The following is a 22,823-nucleotide window of genomic DNA, read 5'->3' on the forward strand; positions in this document are numbered from 1 at the left end:
TACCACCGGTGAACTTAGGAGGGCGCGCTACTCTGGAACCATCTAGTAGCAGTCGTCACCACGGAGCTGGCCTTGCGGGGAACTGCGATTTAAATTCTCTCGCTACCGCTATACCCTAGTCCTCTGCTTTCCTCATCTCCTTTCCACCTCGCGCTGCATTCGCTGCCACCGTATTCAATCCCGCGCTGCGCTTCTCGTTCGTTCTTTCAGCCTTCGCTGTGCTCTTTCGCTCGGTAACGCTGAAGGACCACGCTGACGCGAAACGCAGAAACGGGCACCTAAGAGCTTCAGTCTAAATAGCCAATCTGTGATTCTACGTTTCAAAACCGCCACCGGATTTGGAGGCACGCCGTAGTGGGGGACTGCCGGTTAAATTTAACCACCTAGGTTTCTTTAACGTGCACCCAATTCACGATACACGGGCGTTTTTGCATTTCGCCTCCACCGAGGCATCATACCTTGACTGCGACATAAAGCGACAGGCATCATACTGTGGCTGCGAGTGGATAATGCTGCCGGGGAAAGTCGAGTACTGTTGCCGAAAAAGCTCTGAGCTGGCAAGCACAGTCGACGGGAACAGTAGCTTTTGTTTTAGTATATAATTTTGAAGCAACAGTTCAAAAACCATTTGAACGTTAAGTATGTCTTACCGAAAATATTGCTAGGAATGATACATAATTGTATGTAAGCCCTCCATACGGTATGTCGTGCCCCCGCTTCCTCTCGATAGGCCAGAACATTTTCCACTCCGAGTAAGCTTTGGACACTCCTCTCTTCATTGTTATTATGTTATTATCATCAGCCTGGTTATGCCCACTGCAGGGCAAAGGCCTCTCCCATACTTCTCCATCTACCCCGGTCATGTACTAATTGTGGCCATGTTGTCCCTGCAAACTTCTTAATCTCATCCGCCCACCTAACTTTCTGCCGCCCTCTGCTACGCTTTCCTTCCCTTGGAATCCATTCCGTAACTCTTAATGACCAGCCGTTATCTTCCCTCCTCATTACGTGTCCTGCCTATGCCCATTTCTTTTTCTTGATTTCAACTAAGATATCATTAACTCGCGTTTGTTCCCTCACCCAATCTGCTCTTTTCTTATCCCTTAACGTTACACCTATCATTCTTCTTTCCATAGCTCGTTGCGTCGTCCTCAATTTAAGTAGAACCCTTTTCGTAAGCCTCCAGGTTTCTGCCCCGTACGTGAGTACTGGTAAGACACAGCTGTTATAAACTTTTCTCTTGAGGGATAATGGCAACCTGCTGTTCATGATCTGAGAATGCCTGCCAAACGCACCCCAGCCCATTCTTATTCTTCTGATTATTTCAGTCTCATGATCCGAATCCGCAGTCACTACCTGTCCTAAGTTTATGTATTCCCTTACCACTTCCAGTGCCTCACTACCTATTGTAAACTGCTGTTCGCTTCCGAGACTGTTAAACATTACTTTAGTTTTCTGCAGATTAATTTTTAGACCCACCCTTCGGCTTTGCCTCTCCAGGTCAGTGAGCATGCATTGCAGTTGGCCCCCTGAGTTACTAAGCAAGGCAATATCATCAGCGAATCGGAAGTTACTAAGGTATTCTCCATTAACTCTTATCCTCAATTCTTCCCAATCCAGGTCTCTGAATACCTCCTGTAAACACGCCGTGAATAGCATTGGAGAGATCGTATCTCCCTGCCTGACGCCTTTCTTTATTGGGATTTTGTTGCTTTCTTTATGGAGGACTACGGTGGCTGTGGAGCCGCTACAGATATCTTTCAGTATTTTTACATACGGCTCGTCTACACCCAGATTCCGCAATGCCTCCATGACTTCTGAGGTTTCGACTGAATCAAACGCTTTTTCGTAATCAATGAAAGCTATATATAAAGGTTGGTTATATTCCGCACATTTTTCTATCACCTGATTGATAATGTGAATATGGTCTATCGTTGAGTAGCCTTTACGGAATCCTTCCTGGTCCTTTGGTTGACGGAAGTCTAAGGTGTTGCTAATTCTATTTGCAATTACCTTAGTAAATACTTTGTAGGAAACGGAGAGTAAACTGATCGGTCTATAATTTTTCAAGTCTTTGGCGTGTCCTTTCTTATGGATTAGGATTATTTTAGCGTTTTTCCAAGATTCGGGTACGCTTGAAGTCATGAGGCATTGCGTATACAGGGTGGCCAGTTTCTCTAGCACAATCTGCCCACCATCCTCGAACAAATCTGCTGTTACCTGATCCTCCCCAGCTGCCTTCCCCCTTTGCATAGCTCCCAAGGCTTTCTTTATTTCTTCCGGTGTTACGTGTGGGATTTCGAATTCCTCTAGACTATTCTCTCTTCCATTATCGTCGTGGGTGCTACTGGTACTGTATAAATCGCTATAGAACACCTCAGCCACTTGAACTATCTCATCCATATTAGTAATGATATTGCCGGCTTTGTCTCTTAATGCATACATCTGATTCTTGCCAAATCCTAGTTTCTTCTTCACTGCTTTTAGGCTACCTCCGTTCCTGAGAGCATGTTCAATTCTGTCCATATTATACTTCCTTATGTCAGCTGTCTTACGCTTGTTGATTAACTTCGAAAGTTCTGCCAGTTCTATTCTAGCTGTAGGGTTAGAGGCTTTCATACATTGGCGTTTCTTGATCAGATCTTTCGTCTCCTGCGGTAGCTTACTGGTATCATGTCTAACGGAGTTACCGCCGACTTCTATTGCACACTCCATAATGATGCCCACAAGATTGTCGTACATTGCTTCAACACTAAGGTCCTCTTCCTGAGTCAAAGCCGAATACTTGTTCTGTAGCATGATCTGGAATTCCTCTATTTTCCCTCTTACCGCTAACTCATTGACGGACTTCTTATGTACCAGTTGCTTCCGTTCCCTCCTCAGGTCTAGGCTAATTCGAGTTCTTACCATCCTATGATCACTGCAGCGCGCCTTGCTGAGCACGTCCACATCTTGTATGATGCCAGGGTTAGCGCAGAGTATGAGGTCTATTTCATTTCTAGTCTCGCCGTTCAGGCTCCTCCACGTCCACTTTCGGCTATCTCGCTTGCGGAAGAAGGTATTCATTATCCGCATATTATTCTGTTCCGCAAACTCTACTAATGGCTCTCCCCTGCTATTCCTAGTGCCTATGCCATATTCCCCCACTGCCTTGTCTCCAGCCTGCTTGTTTCCTACCTTGGCATTGAAGTCGCCCATCAGTATAGTGTATTTTGTTTTGACTTTACCCATCGCCGATTCCACGTCTTCATAGAAGCTTTCGACTTTCTGGTCATCATGACTGGATGTAGGGGCGTAGACCTGTACAGTCTTCATTTTGTACCTCTTAAGTTTCACAACAAGACCTGTCACCCTCTCGTTAATGCTATAGAATTCCTGTATGTTAGCAGCTATGTTCTTATTAATCAGGAATCCGACTCCTAGTTCTCGTCTCTCCGCTAAGCCCCGGCAGCACAGGACGTGCCCGCTTTTTAGCACTGTATGTGCTTCTTTTGGCCTCCTAACTTCACTGAGCCCTATTATATCCCATTTACTGCCCTCTAATTCCTCCAATAGCACTGCTAGACTCGCCTCACTAGATAACGTTCTAGCGTTAAACGTTGCTAGGTTCATATTCCAATGGCGGCCTGTCCGGCCTCCACCTATATATGACTCCTATATATATTACCTCCTATATATATAACCTCCTATATGACTCATTATTTAGCTTCTAAGGTGCACTGCTTGCCTCGTATCCCAAATGTGCAGCAAGCGTAGGCCTCTCGATACAGCAGCGTAAAGAATCGCATAGTTCAGCTACCAACGCGAGAAAATTGAGCGTTCTCGCAAAGTCCTCATTTATGTAAATTTTACGGCACATATTATGTGCATGAAGAGAACATAAAGAATGAAAAATAGGCAGCATAACAATGATACCGTACTACGGTCTCGCGCTCGCAGTTTTCGAGGATGTGTGGTCGCTCATATCAGTGCGATTCAGAGTGATGCAACGGTGTTGCCATGCAGAAAATCTAACGGTTTTTATATATTCTGCATTAATTGATGTCACCGATGAACGCCTATAGCATATCTAAAGCGAGCGAGGAGTGGTCGCTGTACCTGCCGATGTAAAATAATGCACCGTTCGGTGCTTTGGACTGCCTGGGGCGTTCTTGCGGGATATAAATTTGGAACGTCGTGTTCCACATCTTACAGTGAGCATGCGAAGCGTTTCCCTGAGAAGGGTCAGAACACCTGAAATAGCAAGCAGCACGTATAAAATCAGTGGTTTGCGGTACCCTTGGTCTTCATGTTGCAGCACGATTTGTAGCCCATGGGCGCTGGCACTCATGGTGGCGGGTCAAATGCGAACGGTGATTCGTGACTATTGAATTCGTCAGGATCATAACTGTCAATATTTAACACATCGAAAGAGCTGGTGCAGCTGACATTGTCTCCCGAAGGCCCGGCGTGGTCACAATTCAGGCGAGCATCTGCTTTTCGCTGATAGCGGGCTACACCAGCATGCCTTGCGCGCCTTTCCCGGTGAAAACGCTCTTGACGTCACACGAGGAGGTTCGTTCGGCTGCTTGGTGAGGCTCGGTTTGCGAATTGAAATTATGTGCGAATTCGCGTAACAATTCTACTATCAGACGCGTGACAGGGGCCTCGGGAGCTAAATATTCCATTAGCTTGAGATGGTCAAAAAATCGCCGGAGTTGCAATTCAAGGGGACCCTGAAATGAGTTTGACGACTTTGTACAAACGTACTGAGTCGCTAGAGCAGGTCCTTCTATTCATTAATTAACGCATGTAAGTGCTCCGCGTAAGGCGTGTGATTTATTAAAAGGCTTCAAAAATGTACATCGCTGCGGATCGCAGCACAATGCTTGGCTGAATTTTCAGCCACCCCTAACCATTTGACGCAAATTACCCTAATGACGCTAGTAGGGTGAGCTATCCGGTTGGCTCCCCAAGGCGCGTCATCAATATTTTTCAAACTTTACGGTGAACAAATGTTCTTCGTAACAGTTGGAATGTTAGTTAGTTTCTGTAAAAAGAAAGTAACAGGAAAATAATGCACAAGAACAATTTCTCACTACATTTAAGCACTTCCGGCACACAGCAAGCATCGTCTGTTTGTGTTACAACGTGCTCCGTTTTGACGAGAGCTCCGCAGTTAGTGTCGGTTTCAGTCTTTTCGCGAGCACCATGATTTGCCTTTGTTGCACTGTGGGCTGCAAACGTAGCAACTGGCAATATGTCAAGCTGCGACATCGCGTCCCTAAGCAAGGTATCAGACCAGCGGATTGAATGCAGGACATCGGAGTGTCGCTATTCGATCGGCGCCAGGATTTGCTCGTTTGTGGCCGTCTCTTTACACCGCACATTTACTACCACATTAGCGCTTCGCGAATCCGGTATTCGGGTAAGCTGAGGCGCAGGAGGACAGAGCCTAGCCGTTTGACCGTGCCGTTTCACGGGAAGAGCAGAAGCGTAAAAGTGAATTGGCTGCACGGTGCAGCCACCTGGTGGCTGCACCATTCTCAACCAATCACAGTAGCAGTAAAGGAGTGTTTTCTTGTTTGCTACTGGTGTAAATTTTTCGCAGCAGCATAATCGTTAACACGTTATTTTGTAAATGTTTAAAATGTTTTACACTCGGTTAGAGCAATATGAGCTCTTTGCATGGCTGGTTAAGCTCTGTACCAACAGGTGGCTGAACCGTGTAGACCGATCAGTCTGTTCACGTGCGTCTACGCCAAAATTCTTTCATCAGCTTGAGTTTATGCCTCCACCCATCCGTTGAAACTCCCAGCTCGCCTGTGGTTACCGGAATACCAGACACGCTAGGCGCTGCGGCAGAATGCTCGCAACGCACGCTGCTTCGATAGCTCTCGCTTGCGGCCAACTGCTAAGGAGCTGGCGGTGGTTGGAGAGGCTTCGCGCTCTCGCTCCTAGACAACCGGAAGCAGACGGCACCCGTCCCATCATGACGCAGAGCCAATGAAGGTGGAGATTAGCCCCGATCACCTGGCGAACGAGTTGAGGAGAAAATGCATGGCTATGGAGGAGCGTAACTTGTAATCATCCGTAGCTCTTTTAATATGTAACGCTTCGCTCAAACTGTTGTGCGAATTATTAATGTTAGCTGTACCTTACGTGTCTACAAAATTTGTCCGAATCGTTTCAGGGGCCCTTTGACGGTTGGCTGCTTAGGTAGCGGTTTACTACGGGGGATTCCCACCACCTATTCGGAACGCTGCCTAAGCGCTGCTGCGATTTAGGCAATCTTGATGGTTGCAATATTGAAAGATTTCAGAGGAAAGCCTGGAAAAAGGTTATTCTATTTTTCGCAGTGGACTTACAGCATGTAAAAGTTGTTTGAAAAGGCTGAAGTATGAATATCAAGAAAAAAATATATTTTGTTGCAAACGATAGCTTACCCGGAAACCTGTAAATAGCCAGAACTTGAGTATGAAGCGTGTAGGCATCCAGGTAGCATCTTAGGGGATCCTACGTAAAGGTCTGTGTCATCAAATATGGCCTTATCTGTAGGGAGCAGGAATACCATCAGTAAGAATATTCTGACAAAACATCGAGAAAGAACATGTGACCGAATGCAAGGTCTAAAGGGGCCACGCAACACATTTATTCGCGTCGTACAGACTTTCACATGAAAGGCAGCAATACTAAAATTATTTTGCAGCAAAAGTATTCCGACGCGTTCAGTAGAATCTGAGTCGACACCATTAATAGATATCCTTTCATCCCATCAGCGGTGCTTCCGCTGCTTCTTCAACGGCTTGCACTGCTCAAGCGGCAAAATGGGGGGAGGAGAGGGGTCGCGATACACCTCCAGCTGACCATCACGCTTGCGTGCAGTTTAAATTTAGTTTTAAATGTTAACGTAGGCCACATGACTTCCGGTTTTGGCGCCTGCGACACGCTCAAATAAATTCAGACTGCCACCTAACAGGTCTTGTCGGAACTGTTCGTCTTACAGCGACCGGAACAGCGCATTCTTCTCCGTCTTTCTGCGTTTGCCGCCAGCCACTGCACATCGACGTAGCTGTTTCGCGTACGTTTTCAGGAAGAGGCCAGTAAAGCGCGTCTCGAACAAATTCGACAGTTGCTAAAACGACAAAGGCCGCATTCGCACTGCGCGGCTACTCCATTTCATAGACCACATGCAAGGCTATGGAGGCTAGAGATACTTTTTGTAGGGGCTGCATTCACACTTGGGAATAGTCCGGTGTTTTGCGCGCAAGCATAACTGGCCAGCTCGTGAAATCGGAGGTGTTTGTCTGAAGCCGCGAAGCAAGTGAACGAGGAAGCCGCCTGGGTCTCCACCCTAGCTCCAGGTAGTCTGCAAATGTCGTCTGCACATTTAATGAGCATTATGGCCAGCGGAACGCAGAAATTTGAGGATAAAAATCATTAAGCGGCTTTCATACTCTCGAAAGAAACACTTTGAACACAAATTCGGACAAGCATGTGGCGGAACGTGCGCTGCTGAAATGTTTGTTCTTAATGGACAACAAAAAATTATGAAAAGCAGTCCCCTTTACTATTCAAGAAAACTTGAGCATATGCATTGGGAAATGGTTATAAGAGGGAAAGCTTTACTCCTCAAGGTACAACTTCCAAGATCAATGTCTGCGCGCGTTTGAACTTCAGCCGCCGGGCGCAAATGTAAAGGTGTGGTGACACGTCACGTGCTCTGCTGTGGAGACGCGTCACAGGTGAACTCGGTCGAGCCTCGCGCTGTGTGCCGTGCGACTAGCCGAGGGTTTAACAGATGCTTCGCCGGTGCTTGGTCGCTCAATCTTGCCATGGGGGAAGTATGCACCGGTGCGAGCCCGTCAACTCTTCGTCGCACGCGCCAGGCTGAGTTTGAGACCCCTGCCGATGTGTCTCGCCGGGAAGAAGCACTGAAGAACCATGTCTAACCGTGCTTAAAAGAGCTTCGGCTCGTATATTTAGGCTCAAATCACGTTGAACCCCAGCCACTTTTTGGGCACTACATTGCATTCTGTCATAGGGGATGCTCCCTGCAACAACGTGCTTTACCTGTAGGCGGAAACTAACCTGTTCTTCAAATGCCACTTCCACAAGCAACGCGTTCGGAACCCCGTGCAGCACCTGCCACCACCTCTGATCGCAGACGCTTCGACCACGACAGCGTCTTAAACTGCCAGCTCTCAGGACGTATGAATGCGAGAATGCTTCCCTTGCCATCCTTCCCCCACGTGGTACCGAAAGGCACTACCCTGCCAGCTATACCACCGTACTGTCCCACGGCACGGTTGCGCACCGTCGAGCGAGCTTTATCTTGAAACGGATCTGCTTTGGGGGCATAGTGAAGGTAGGCCGACGGCTCGTAGCTTTGTGTGCGCTGTGTTCTTACCGCGCAGTTTGTGTTAAAGCCATAGGCAGCACGCAGGTCAGTTCGTTCGCTGCTTCTGGTGCGATTCCTCACGTCATTAGACAGTTTTAGCAGAGCGTTTGCTTGCGCTCCGCTCCGCACACGTTTCACGCGCACCGGTGGCTGCACAGAATGCATTGGTTTCGCTTATCTAACAAGAGCGTCTTCCAGAGATGCCACTGACGTGCTCTCAGCTTGGCGGTAAAACGATTACGAAAGTATCGATATAGTATCGACTTCCTTCGCAGCCAGATCGATCACTGAATTACGGCCTCCTGAAGATATCGTCTACGGAGTGTTCCGTAGTGTGCACGCGCGATTACCATTTAACAGCGCTGAGCCTTGGAACATCAGCAGGTAATGTGACCTTCTGAAGTAGACACCAACGTTACCATATTAAATTGAGAATAAAGAGGAACAATAACTCATCCTAAGCTAATATTCTTTGAAAGCGGTACGTTGGCTGACTCCAAGGTAAAAGGTGGAATACTTGAAAGAAAATGAAGGAGTCACACGGAAACCTCAGTGTGACTCAGGACGTCCAACTAACGTCACGAGTAAGTAGGACTGCATAAATTTAAAGGTATCTTGTCTTTCGGTCGTTGTAGGCACTGTAAATCTTCTCAAAACATACTCAGTTCAGTCTTTTGCTTCTTTAGAAAGCACTGTAGCCATGTTTACCGATAACAAATAACAAGGCCAGTGCAAATGCCATCAAACACATCAATGCCACGAAAAGTGGATGCAGCAGCTTCAAGACAGCACTGCCACTGGTATTTTGGTCTTGCATCTTTTGTAACTTACCGTACTTTTCCTCACGTTAAGTTTTCTTTTGTTTTCTGCTATGAGAAACGCTATTTGTCGAATACAGCCCAACTTCACTTGGTCTTCGTTCTCCCTTATAAGTGCTCAACCTCGATAATGCACTCGAAATTGCTTCTGACTCTTTTCTAGCCTTTTATTGCTTCATATGGCCTCTTGCGCATTCCGCTAGGCCCAATGCTCAAGAACGACGTAATTCGAGACAGCCTTGAGTTGACGGAAATACTATGTCTAACTGAGTGGCGAAATCCCTATGGCTGTCTCTTTTTTTTTCTCGACCGATGCGCGCTGCAGTTGGTCGGGACAACATGTACCTATTGAAGTCTGGCATGCGGTTCACAAGTAAAAGAAGAGGATGGTGAAAGAGACCAAAGCGTAAGGGGTTAATAACCAACAACGTGGAAGAGAGATCCAGTGATATCACTTACGTATCCGTAATTCTTGTGTTTGGTTGTTAGCTATTTGGGTGTAGTTGACGTACCATCGATGATGTGTTACCCTCTTCGTTCAGCCAGGCAAAACCAGCCGGCACTTCTGTGAATCATGTTCCTTCTGGCACGCGAAGATCAGACGACTTTGCGGCAGGTGAGCTCGTGAGTACTCTTATTTCTATAACAATAATAAATTATGGGGTTTTACGGGCTAAAACTACGATGTCGTTATGAGATGGGGGACTACGGATTAATTTGGCCACCTGAGGTTCATTAACGTGCATCTAAATTTATGTACAAGGGTGTTCTTGCATTTCGCCCGTTGTTTAGAAGACTTCTATGTCTTAGGATGACTACCCACAGAAAAGGTGCCTGAAGATTAACTTGCATGTTTCGCTCTTCGACCGCCTTGTGTTATTGCAGCTAGGGAGATTATCTGCATGGGAGCCAATTTACAAAGAGGATCTCTCTGTAGTTTTACAGATGGTTGGAATCTAATACGAAAAAGTTTGCAAGCAAAATGAGAAGATAGTAATTTATGTGGCCACCTTATAACTAAAAAAACAGGCGCAATGAAGTTGTGACAAACGCTCTGATGGTTTGTCAGGAAATAAGATAGCTTGTATCACATTCGTAAAGCACGCCTGTAGGCTACATGGCTCGGAATATGGTGCCATTTGAAGCACATGGTGCCTTTTCTAAATGGGGTTGTAAGAAAGTGGTACGAGACAGATATGATACATCAGTGTATTTCGTGGCGCGCGTGGAAGATAGGTAAATTTCAGGTCGTTCTGTGGCAGTCCATTTGAGCAAAGGGCTCGAAAAATAGTTTGTCGTTACATGCCTTAAGCAGTGCTCAACTAGCTCTCTCCCTAAAACAGTACCAATAATTGGACAAAACAAATCATATTCAAGTGCTTCACCATGTATGGCAGAATTAAATATTGTCAAATAATAAAAATATCCACATCCCACGCAAAGTGGGAATCGCTGTAAGCGAAGCTTTCCGTGCTGGATGCTTTGATTGACGAGAATTAGAGGTGATGTTGACTGCTAAAGCTTAATTTCTTCAACGCTTATGCGAACACGAGAGTGGTAAGCTGAAACATTACGTTGCGGGCACCACTGCTCTTTGTCTGCGTAGAACACAGAACAGACAGGGAGAGGTGATTGCTTGAGGCGTTGTTGTGCGCCATATTTTATAACTTCTGAGAGGGATGAGCATTGTCATTGCCTCACATGGCACATCGCATCGTAACATAAGTATTAAATTTGAATTTGATTATGGGGCTGCACGTGCCAAAAGCGCAATCGGATAATGAGGCACGCCGTAGCGGCGGACTCCGCATTACTTTGGAGAGCGTGAGGTTCCTTAACGTGACCGAAAATCTAAGTGCACGTGGTTCTCTATTTCACCCGCGTCGAAATGCGGTCGACGCGATTGGAATGAAATCCATGACCTCTAGCAATGCCATAGCCGCAAACCTAACGTCGCGGGCACAGAAGTGTTGATTGGACGGTCAACCGCTTCCGTAGTGTCTCCTACACCCTGCGGTGCGCTTTAATTATTGCGGCTCTGCTTCTGCACGTCCTGCGTAAGTTGCTCGCTTAACTTATTTGCATGGCGTTTATTTTCCAGAAATAGCAGCAACGTTCTGTAGTGTACCTTGAATTTAAGCTTATCCTGTTTCCCGCTGTCGTATAGTTGTGGTGTTTCCGTGCCTTCTCACGTCACCTCGCCCCCCTCTCTTGTATCGGCACTGCCTCTTCTTCCTCTTCTTTTTTTTCTTCTTCTCTCTGCAGTTCTATCTGCGTCCTCTCTGTCCTCGCACGTTAGTAGAAAGAGAAGCGCTGTAGTTTCTACAATGCTTCTAAAGAGAGTCAGAATAATTACGCCTGTCTAGCGGCTATCGTGGGGACGGCCAGGGACCTCCACAGGACATTGTGCACATTAGACCCGGTGGGCCGAAAACGAGTTTCTCCCGTCGTCTTTCCTCTCTTACTCCTACCTGTCATCCATATACACGCTCTGAACACAACCCCTCCCCCCCTCCTCCGACGCGGTGTGTGCGACAGCAGCAGCAGTGGGAAAGTCGAAGGAAGAGGCAAAGAAAGCTTCGCTTTAAAACATTAATCGCCTCGAGAAAAGTCATTAAATGTGTTGGCCCCAACCGCTGCGAGCACAGGGTCGCATAAAGCAATACTATTGAACTAAGCGACTGCGGTTGATTTAGTTATGGTAAATCTGAGAGTGATAAATTGAGTACATGCATTTCGAATTTCACAAAACGCATTGGTATACCACCCGCAAAGAATGCTGCCGGGCCCTGTTATATTCAGGGTGCATGTTTCTAGGTATAGGGCCTATGTAGATCCAGCTACGGATGTCGGTCGGGATCGGTTGTTTGGGGCCCTGTTGCTGATGGTAGGTGAAGCCAAGTGTGGATAGAATAAAGCGTCCCGTTTCAGTAAGGGTGAGCCGTTCAAGCTACAGGCATATATTTAAAACGTATTTATTTTAACCTCAAGGATAAAAAAAACGATAAATTTTATAGGTATACGCGATCGACATGAGAGGCCTTGCGTGTGTGAGCGTAGCTTCGATTAATCTTCCAGGAAAAACTTCGACTACATAGAGTGATCTTGTATTTGAGCACGGGCTACGTGTTCCACCTAAATTCCTCTGTACAATGCTGTTGTGCTTTGCTGCCACTCATGAGTCAAATGTTTTCCGTTTGCACACCTTGCATTTGTATACATATACATGCATGTTTTTCAAGTGAATACCGGCTGACAGTCTGCTTTTGTTTGTCTAATCATGTACACTTCTTCGTGAAGTTCACATGAAGTCAAATAAGTTGCGCTTGGCCCAGCGGTGACCAGCAATAAAGTCTTTGAAGAATCGTCCCTAAAACAGTCGTGGCCAGGCTGGCCTACCTGCCTACAGTTGTATTTGAATAATGAATATCCAAATCCTTATTTATTATCTTCCCTGAAATTCGACGAATGCCGCGAACTTGTCATTACTAATGAATAACGAACATCTTTTGATGTTTATAATTTGCAAGCTGTTCTTAGGAATGAACGAAATAGCTCAAGTAAATACTGTTAGAACCATAGAGGCAGACAAAAATGAAGCAGAGAAGGCAAGCGGCGTTTTTTTGTCTTTTTTGTATGGCGCTCGACGACAGATTGCAATGGTGGTGCTCCGTAGACGCCATCGTTTAATTTGTTTAGTATCCCATCGTGATTTGGAAAATCGCTTGTGCACATCGGGGAAGCTAGACAACGTCACTGATGAAGCTGGAGACGTCCCTCGGGGTCGAGCAGGTGCTTCATCAGTTGCCTCTGATCTCATCTTGGAACCATGTTGGAAACATCTTGGAGTCACTGCACTAGCAAGGCCTCTGAGATTTTAATGGTGTTCCAGAGGCAACAGCGAATGGAAGGTCCTTTATGAGTTCCCATCGCTCCCTCTGCATCTGGTCTTTCTTGAAATACTGCCGATGCTACTTTACTGCTTGAGTGAGTCAATGGACGAGCTGTTCCAAAGCCTCTCCAAAAAATGTGCAGAAGTACCTGGAGCCCCATGTTTCCATAGCTCTCTGTGTATTCAGAGCACTCGTTCCAAGTTAAATTTCTTCACGATGGAGCGAGCGAGAGCAGCCGCCGTGGTCATTTCAGTATGTAGAATTCCATAAAGAAGCGCGCTACACCTGTGGCGCAGGCCAAGTCCTACTGTTGAGAAATTAGATTTCTCAACACCACTGTTATGTTCTACTTTGGCTTATTGCAGATTCGCAGTTTCCAACCTTTTGCCATGTGGTACGTATAATGTATATAAATTAATATGCCTTATATATATGTATCATAATGTGACTTTTTTAAATTCTGTCTGCTGAGTGCCCTGGTCACGTCCGTCACGTCGACCTGGTCACGTCCGCCTAGTTCGCTAACGCCAGCGTCGACTACGGCGACCGTCGTACTCATGCATCCGCGTGATCCAGGAGCCTTCTGCGGCACCGATGGAGCCGGCCTCGAAGACTGGCTGGAGACGCATGAGCAGATGAGCAGCCAGAACAAATGGGATCTCGCAGCGATGCTGATGAACATATTTTTTTGCTTGAAGGAAACTGCGCCAGTGGGGTTTCAGAATCACGACGAATAACTCTGTCTCTGGGATACCTGCAAGTAGAGGCTGCGGGATCTCTTCGGAAACCACTGGGTCGGAAGATTGTCGCCAAGAAAAAAGTCGGCATCACGACTTCAGGCGTCCACCGAAGGCTACGCCGCCTACATAGGGTACATTCTGGCACTCGGCCGCAAGGCTAACGCTGAAATGCCTTGTTCGCGAAGATACGCCGCTACTGAAGTCTCGGCATTCTGAAGCCTCGCGCGCCTGAGGACTGTTACACCTGATTTCCGCATGCAGATGTCATCTGTGTACATTGATATGCGGACAGCCGTTAGTATGCGTTTCATGAGACTGTCAAGGGCAACATTAAATAGCTTAGAGCTTTAGACACCACTTTGGGGAACACCACTGTATGTGTAGTATTGAGACCTCGGACCATCATTGGTCTGCACAAAAAAGGCGTGATATGTAAGTCGTTGCGGGCCCTCCAGTACATTCTCTCACCAAGACCAAGCGATTCAGACGCATCAACTATAGCGCCATGTGGAACGTTGCCATGAGCTACTTTTATGTCAAGAAACATAGCCGATAACAGATAACCGTGTACATCAAATTTTTTGCCGGACGTAAGTGACCAGATCGACGACGTTATCAATGAAGCAGCGCAGACGTCGTAAACCGGCTATAGCGTTTGGATGAACTATGTAGACTATGGCAAGAATCATGGATAGGGGAGCCAGGGTCTGGTGAGCATCATGAGCTCCAAAAAATTCCCTACGCGACCAGAAAGCGCGATTGCGCGGTGTAACTTGAGCACTAGAGGGGACTTGCGAGGCATAAGGATTGGTACCAGACGGAGACGAACATTACCATCCCACCAGGTTTCATTGAATACTCGTATATGCAGCAACGCATTTCGCGCTCGCTCAACCACATGGCAACAGATGCGCTAATATGTGCCATCTGGTCCAGGCTACGAGGACAGATTGCACAAAGCGAGAGCCGCATCGAGCTAATTGATGGTGAAAGGCAGCGCCATGCGTGAATCCCATGAATGCAGCATGACGCTTCCCGTGCCAAGATGATGATGTATGGGGTTTCATGGCGCAAGGGCCAGGAATGGCCAAAGAGCGCCATGCCTCCGTGCCAAGAGGGTCTGTGTACGTAGATTGACGTGCTAACTTCCTGCAAATGTCTCCCGCTACCTCAAGTTCCTCTGAGTAGTGGGAAAGCATCAGGGATTTGAATGGTACACGTTGTTCAGGACGTACACGTTGAGCTCGCACGGGTCTCCATACTTCAGATATAGGTTTTTGGGGTCTACGGATTCACATAATTTGCCCAACGTGGAGACTCCAGTTTTTCCATTCGGTGCTGAATCTTCTTTTGCGCGCGTCCAGTAATTCCAAGATCATCCATGGACTTTTTGCATCGCTATCTTCGCTCAGCGCGCCTACGAATCGCACGGAGTCACTCCTACTTCACGTTGTATTCTGAGAAAATTGAAGAATATGTCGGCGTGCACATCGCAGTCTTTGTTGCTTCCTTGATCGCTTGTTGAAGGCCAGCAAGGAGGCCTTGGCGACAAGCTTCTTCCATGATGGTTTGGAACGCAGACCAGTCGATTCGCCAGATTGTTTTTCTCGAATGACAGCTAGTCAACGTTCTGATCCTTAGGTAACTTGGGATATGATCACATCAATGCGTCTCCATGTCCAAAAACTCATTCACTCGAGTAGCGAAGTGACGTGACGCAGACATCAAGTCTAAACAGTGACTGCACGATGAACATCGTAAAAAGCGAGGGCACCCATCATTAAAAAGGAAAAGTCCAAGATCAAATTCGCAGGAACCCTGTCGCCGACCTGTTGCATTAATTTCTGAACTTTCCCAAACAAGGTTGTGGGCGTTAAAGTATCCGGTGAGAATCCATGGACCATGAGTTGGCGTCAAGATTTCTTCTGGTGTCTTGCTATTGTAATCAGGTTGATGGTGATATGTAGGTATCCCTTAGTATGAAGGCTAGCTTTTTCTTCTTAACAGTGAGGCAAACATACTGGTTTTGATCATGAGGCGACACGTGCTGAACGTCGTAGCCAAGCTCCCGATTAATAAACAAAACGAACTTGCTACTTTAGCAGTAGGTTGTTGACATGCCTGATTCATCGCGGAATAGACAGGTTTGCTTTGATAATTACGGATCAAAGATTACGATCATTGGGGAATGGTTCAAGTATACATACTGAGAGAAATCAGGCATCAACCTCCTAAGACCTCTGGCATTCCACTGGATAATCTGTGTTTCTCAGACGTCCCTGCAGAACGATTGGCGATTGTCAGCCATGGTTCTAATCAAGAATTGCGAGCACTGGGCTCAGCGTGTCTAGCTCTTGAAGGCCACATGGAGCCCTTGGAGTTCTGATACTTGTAATTCTTCGACGAAATTCACTAGGAACCGCAGCATGGGTATGATTTATCGGTGAACCCTTGGTAATGCATGAATTGAAGTATGCGCATAAGTCGACATCAAGCGGGAAGGCTCTTTCACAGGCTGTGTGCGCCGAAGCGCAGGCCAGTCATTCGCGGCGTGAAACTTCTCCCTTTATTTCTACTCCGTGCTTGGATGTTTACTTAAGCTCGAATGTGATGAGTTATGTCGAGTCGGCGTACTTACAGCACCCCGTCTTGAATGCTTGCATCAACAATTTCGAATGCGTCGTACAGCTTCAGCAGCTCCTCTTTGGTATGAGCTGTCTCAAACAATTTCGTTGAGAATGGCAATTTCTCTCTTAATTAGCAGGCAGTCTTTGCAAGAAGTATCATGGGAACCATCACACTTACCGCACTTCAGATTTGTTGCACGGCAAGCGTCCGCATTATCGTTGTTAACCAATATCTTTGTTCAGAGGCCTTCGTCACGGCGAATCATCATGCAGTTATGGCCCTGAAGTGGTTTGGAGATGAATGACGGAACAGTATGCCGGAGGTGTTCAAGCTTGACCGACGAGGGGATGGAATCGCCCTTGAGTACCAATTTTATGCAGCGTGTGTTATGAAGATGAAGCGCATGCGTGGCGATACCTCCTTCGGTCACTGGTTGGATGAGAGCTGGTAAGTTTGAGTTCGTTCTGGCCAAATCATTGCCGTAGACGACACCTACCACGTCGGCTCCCCCCAAATGCATAATCGCTCGGGCGTTGATGCCGCCGAAATTTCTTATTTTTCGAAGCTTGTCCAATACGCCACCATTTTTCGCGTGCAGTGCGAAAATATTTCATGTATTTCATCGGGCTGCCGTTAATTCATTCGGCACGATTCCCTCAGAAACATAGAGAGAGCTTCCGTGTTAAGTGATAGATGGCTCATGGGTGCAGCCTTAGGACACTTAGAGGATGGTGTGCCACTAGCGCTTACTTTTTACGTCATAGATAATGTCCTCGCTGGTGAAGGCCCCTTGAGCATCCTTCTTTTGGCTTTGCTGTTCCTCATAAACTCAAAGCTGTCATCTGACGAGTCTTCGCCTGTAACCAAGTACAGTTTTGTGCCCTCGCCTGGACTCTACCAGGTACATACGTTCCTCGACAAGGTCGCCATAGTTTATCTTAGGCCTGGCGGCGCCATAGTTGACTCCGCGTCCATATCTGCGAGGCAATACGGTTCGCTGAATATCTCGTGGTGCTAGCAATATTTGTTCAATTTCCGGGGAGCTTTCCATAGTAGACCTCAGACTGAACGGGCCCGTGAAAAGTTCGGCGTCTGTCGCCATGAGGCAAGAACAGCATCCGGAAAAAACGTCCAAAATATGATGAAAATGCAAGGAACAGAGAGAGAAGCGTTAACCAAAGAGGCACTTCGTCGTCCTCTAAACTGGTTTTCCTTAAAGGCGTACGGACATGATATTTCTTACTACTGAATGCTTTGGCGGCGTCGCCGAAATGCCTTTAGACCGTAGAAAAAATAATGTTGCCTTCATATTATCAAGAATGACTTATTTGCAAAGATTTCCTAAGGCAGATTCGGATTCCTTTCGCAAGTTGACACCTTGTCTTGACGTCATGACACAGATGTTTTGAAAGTCGCTGCGGATGGACCAGCCGCCTATTATGGTGGTACTCGATGTGAGGATCCTCTGGCAGGTAACAACGTAGTTTGTCGTGACGTCACGATAAAGTAAAGAACAAGCCAAAACCGACTGCACAAAAGCCGTTACAATGAAGCACTCATGCCGCTACTTCACTTCTTAGCATTCTGGGGGTTTAAATGGGCTGGGTAAGTAATAACAGTAAGGAGAGAGAGGGACAAAGCTTTAATTTTATGAGGCACGGAGAAGGGTGGGTAAAAATTTACCGAAGTTTACGTACTCTCTAATGCGAAATGTTGGCACAACACTCTACCTCTTTTCATTTCGCCATATATTGAATCATCTACCAATCACCACAGCAACTGGCAGAGTCGCGACGGGCGGCACTGTATATGAACAGGCTACACAGTTGCCGCTTCTCGGCTTCTGCAGCTGATGCCACCCTAATCATTACCGGGAAACCATTGCGGCGAACGCTATGTACGAAAGCGAGCGTTCTAGTCATTTTTTTTACTTTGTCCCACACGGCCGGTGGCGCCACTGCCGCGGTTGCGCGGACTTGAGCGCCGTTTGGTGGCGCTTCAAGGTGGCTTGCAATAGTTTTCCTCTCTATGCTGCCGCGGGGAGCAGGGTGTCGCATAACTTTTCCAGCACCGCTCGCACTGTTATTCGCCGAGCGGCGTTATCGCGTGGCACAAGAATGATGTGAAATGTTCAACTGCGCCGCTGCGTAGCCAATTTTACGAGCGCGGCACCGACTCGTTTCTGTCAGTGCCACAGAAATTGCAATCAGAGCCCCGTCGAGTGTGCATTGCGGTGAACGGCTATGGGTTTCAGGTACGGTATTCATCATCATCATCACCATCATCGTCATTTATTGGCCCTTAAAGACACGTGAAAGGGGCATTACATAAGGGGGGCGGTGACGGAACATCGAACACAACAACGTAGGTCACTGTCAAACATTGCCACAATCGGTAATCAGCAGGATTTATACAGAAAAAGAAAGTACAAAAAAAAACCCTTTAAATAAGCATTAACATGTATAAAAACATCAACAATAAAGTACACAGAGGCAGACAGAAGCAGGCAGAAGCAGACAAGAATTCTCCACACCATGTTTTCAAATAGGATGTCAGCCACTGCCGGAACTTGTACGGATCGCGTTCTATTACAATACGGATCAGAACGGTCACCTGCTATAAAAACCGGTACTACCTTGCTTCGCTTCCAGTCGTCTGGAATTGAGCCGGTAGCAAGCGATTGCACGAATAATATATGCAGAAAATGGCTTTATATGTCCTTGGTGCATGAGTAGATGACATGTTATCCGTTCGAGGGCGATTGAAACTTTTAGCCTTTCAATAAGATGGTTATACCATGTGTAGTGATGATAATGGGAGGCATCTGTGAAAAGGGAAACTTAGATAGGGGAAGGATGTCTAAGGGCGGTTCATTAGTAAAAACTGAGGAAGAGTAAGAATTCATTACATCACTGCGTTTGTCTGGTAGAACTTCAGAACCGTTATCGCTAACCAATGAGATATTATGTGATGACCTAATGCCGGGAGTTAAAAGTTTCCAGATTTTTTTGGATTGGAGCGACTAATGTCTTGTAGACCCCGATGATAAAATGTTCTTTTTGAGCATCCCAAAAGTTTTGCGTAATCTGAAAACTAGAGAAATACCTTTCCCAACGCAAAGCGCTAGCCGAATGTATTGCTGCCCGGAAAAGTAGTTTCTTTTTATTTGAAGGTTTTCTTAGGGCATTAGAGAACCAGTGTCTACGGGCATCGCCTCGAATGCAAACAAGGGGTACATATCGCTCAACGAGTGATAACAAATTTTGTTTGAAAAGCAGCCAATTTTCAATTAATGTTCTAGAAGTGGAGGGCATGCGGAAGTAATGAAGAAACTTGTCCAGCTCGGTAATAATATTCTAAATGGCAGCCTTCTTATAGTCTCGGATATATTTGACAGATGGTTGACAAGTAGGGATGGGTACGGACAGTGAACAATAAGGAGCAATGATCGCTGAAAGCGGGAATGCATTGTAATGACTGAATGGATTCAGGGTTCGAAGCATGAACAAGGTCAAGAGTATTGTTTTGGCGGGTGGGCATGTCAGCTGTTTGTGTAAGATTGAAAATAAGAACTAAATAAACTCCTTCGATTGGCCACTGCACGCCGATAAGTCAAGCCAGTTAATGTCAGGGAAGTTGAAATCGCTTCGAAGTAAGCACCTCGCGCGGGGATAGCGAGCCTGAAGATCGAGTTGAATTGAATACAGTTGGTTAACAAATGAAATGTCTGCGTCCTGGGCACGACAGCATGCGATTAAAATGATTGTAATGGAAGGAAGGGTTAATTTCAGAGCAACAATCTCATGATTGCTGATTGGTAAGACGCAGAAAGAGGGCACACTCCACCTCACGAAAACAAGCACACCGCCACACCTCCGCCCCACTCTGTCGCACCTGTACACCGTGAAAGATTTCACATCGTGTAGCAACTCATCATTCGAGATATCAGAAGAGGACTCAGTAAATATTGCGATGTCTGTAGTGCTATCATTTAGGAAGGCTTCAACAGTGTCTTTTTTGGTCATATAGCTGCAAATACTGGCTAAAGAAACTGCCAAAGTTTGATAAGTCGGTGCGAAGTATCTCGCGCAGGTTGACAGCGGCCGGTGGCGTGGCGGCGACCCGTAAGCGGGTGGCGATTACTATAATTACACTCCCTCGACAGAATTTGTCTCGGAATCGTATTTGAATTGTCTGACATTTATGGTGAGCTTGACGAATCGAATGTTATAATTAGTGCTCCTTTCTTGGGCGTAAGTGAAAAGCATTTTTCGGGATGTTCGCACGCGTGCTCAATAATCATCACGAATTGCGTAAGGCGTATGTATTAAGCTTGGGTCCCGCTGATATAATCTTTGATTTAACTTTAAAACGCCCGAAATTTGCAAGCATAGCGCGCTTTTTGTCTGCCTGGATCCGCCCTAGCCGGTGCGCTCGCTCAGTGTCGTCAGGATTTACGGTAACGCCAAGTTTGCCTAAGCGAACGAAAATAATCTAGGTCGCAGACTCTGCCCAGGTTTGGCCTTTATTATCCTTTATTCCGAAAAAATAAATGAAATTTGACAAGCGAAGGCGATTCCTGGCCCTGGCGTCATCACATTTGTAAGAAGAGCTTCGATTTCCGTGGAGAATTTCTCGATGCTTGTTTTCAAGGCGCAAGAACACGAATCGTTCGCTTGATTATTCTGGGCAACTTTTTTTAGTGCGTCGACACGCGAAGATAGGCGGCCGACCAGATCTTCTATATTAGTTTGGGCAGCGCGGATTAACGGAAGTTCGGCGAGAATAGTGGTTTGGGACTGTTCCAGGCGGGACAGTGCGTGTGAAATAGATAAAAGTGATACAGGTTCGTCACCGTTCGAAACACCGGGATTCAGTTCCACATCCCCCGAAATGACAAGCAAGAGAGATCGTAAGAGACCGCCGTTCTCTTACGGCGGTCTCAGAACATAACAGGCAACAAAGCGGCCGCAATACGTCGCAGACTACTGAACATCTGATATACTGCATGAGTTGCACCCTGTCAGTTACCAGGCGTCTCACAACGCAGCCTTATTGGAGGCATGTTGACGACTGTCGCATCCGGCGTTCATACCGCCGCCTCCGGAATAGGCGTTCTATACCTCGATGGTTATCGGAATTAGACTTAATTAAAGGCGGTAGGCGTTCGTAGCACAGACCGCTGCATGCATTCTCGTGCGGTATGCGCACAGGTTCTGAGAAGGAATGCTAAAATATATGTGCACGGCCTATAGCTTGCGGCAGAACGCTGCCCTGACTCCGTCACTGAGCCATTTTAACGGAACGCATTGGTTCACCCGCTTGGCTAGGCCGTTTTTCAAGCCAAGCGCACTCGACGCCTCTCAATGCTTCCTAATTCTAAGTGCTCGTCTTGTGCAGGCGTTGTCAACATGGTGACAGCATGACAGCAGCAGGGACAGTGGAAGCGCTCCGCGGGTTATTGTAGAGTATTTATCGCAAGAATAGAGAGACGTGCAGTCAACATGCTGCGAAGGACGCCCATTATTAGCATAGGTCCATGACTAGAAAGGGAGGGCTTCCATCAAAGAAAGAAGCGCTATTTCGGCATCTCGCACAGAGCACGGCTCAGCCTCTACCACGACTGAATATAAACACCTCGTTTCTATGAAAATTGAATGCGTAGTTGCCTTGCCATCGTGCCGGTCAGTTTGTCTGTCACTTGTGTTCTCTGGCACCGTTTGCGGCCTTGAAATGAAAATACACGAATCATGAAAACAACCTAACGTTTTATCGAAGCCCTTGAAAGGTGAGCATGGCCGAAGAGAAATGCCGGGCTGCGCATTTGAGTCATGCCTTGCTTTGTGAACTGCATGTCCATAAATTAAGGAATACGCGGTATTCAAAAGAAGGTCTTAATAGTTGAAAAGTATTACAGATACCATAAACAATGCATTCGATTCGCTTTCTCGGGAAAAACTTTTGCCACAACATTGCCTGTTGCAGGTAATCATAATGAAAAAAATAAGATTGCCACACTAGAATTTTGTTTTCGCTATAGCGGTGCCTAACAACAAAGAATAAGAACATAATATCATGCTTTTCGGTGGCTTAGTAATGAGAGAATTCATTATGTTGTTACGTGGTTCACCCCTAAATAAAATAAGAAGCACAATTTATAAAAGTAAAACATGAATGCATGCTGAGGTTTGTTTGAACGTACTGTTGGCGCACTAGCGAAGTTTGGGCGTTACGCAGTACTGACACCGAATTCTCGAATTTTTTCGCTAGTTTTATTGAAGGGTCGGTACCTTTAAACCCCAGTAAACTACTGTCACGGGAAACATAGGCTTACGTGCTTCATTTATGCCTGTGTTCGCACTCC

This window comes from Dermacentor andersoni, chromosome 8, assembly GCF_023375885.2.
Source record: "Dermacentor andersoni chromosome 8, qqDerAnde1_hic_scaffold, whole genome shotgun sequence".
NCBI lineage: Eukaryota > Metazoa > Arthropoda > Arachnida > Ixodida > Ixodidae > Dermacentor > Dermacentor andersoni.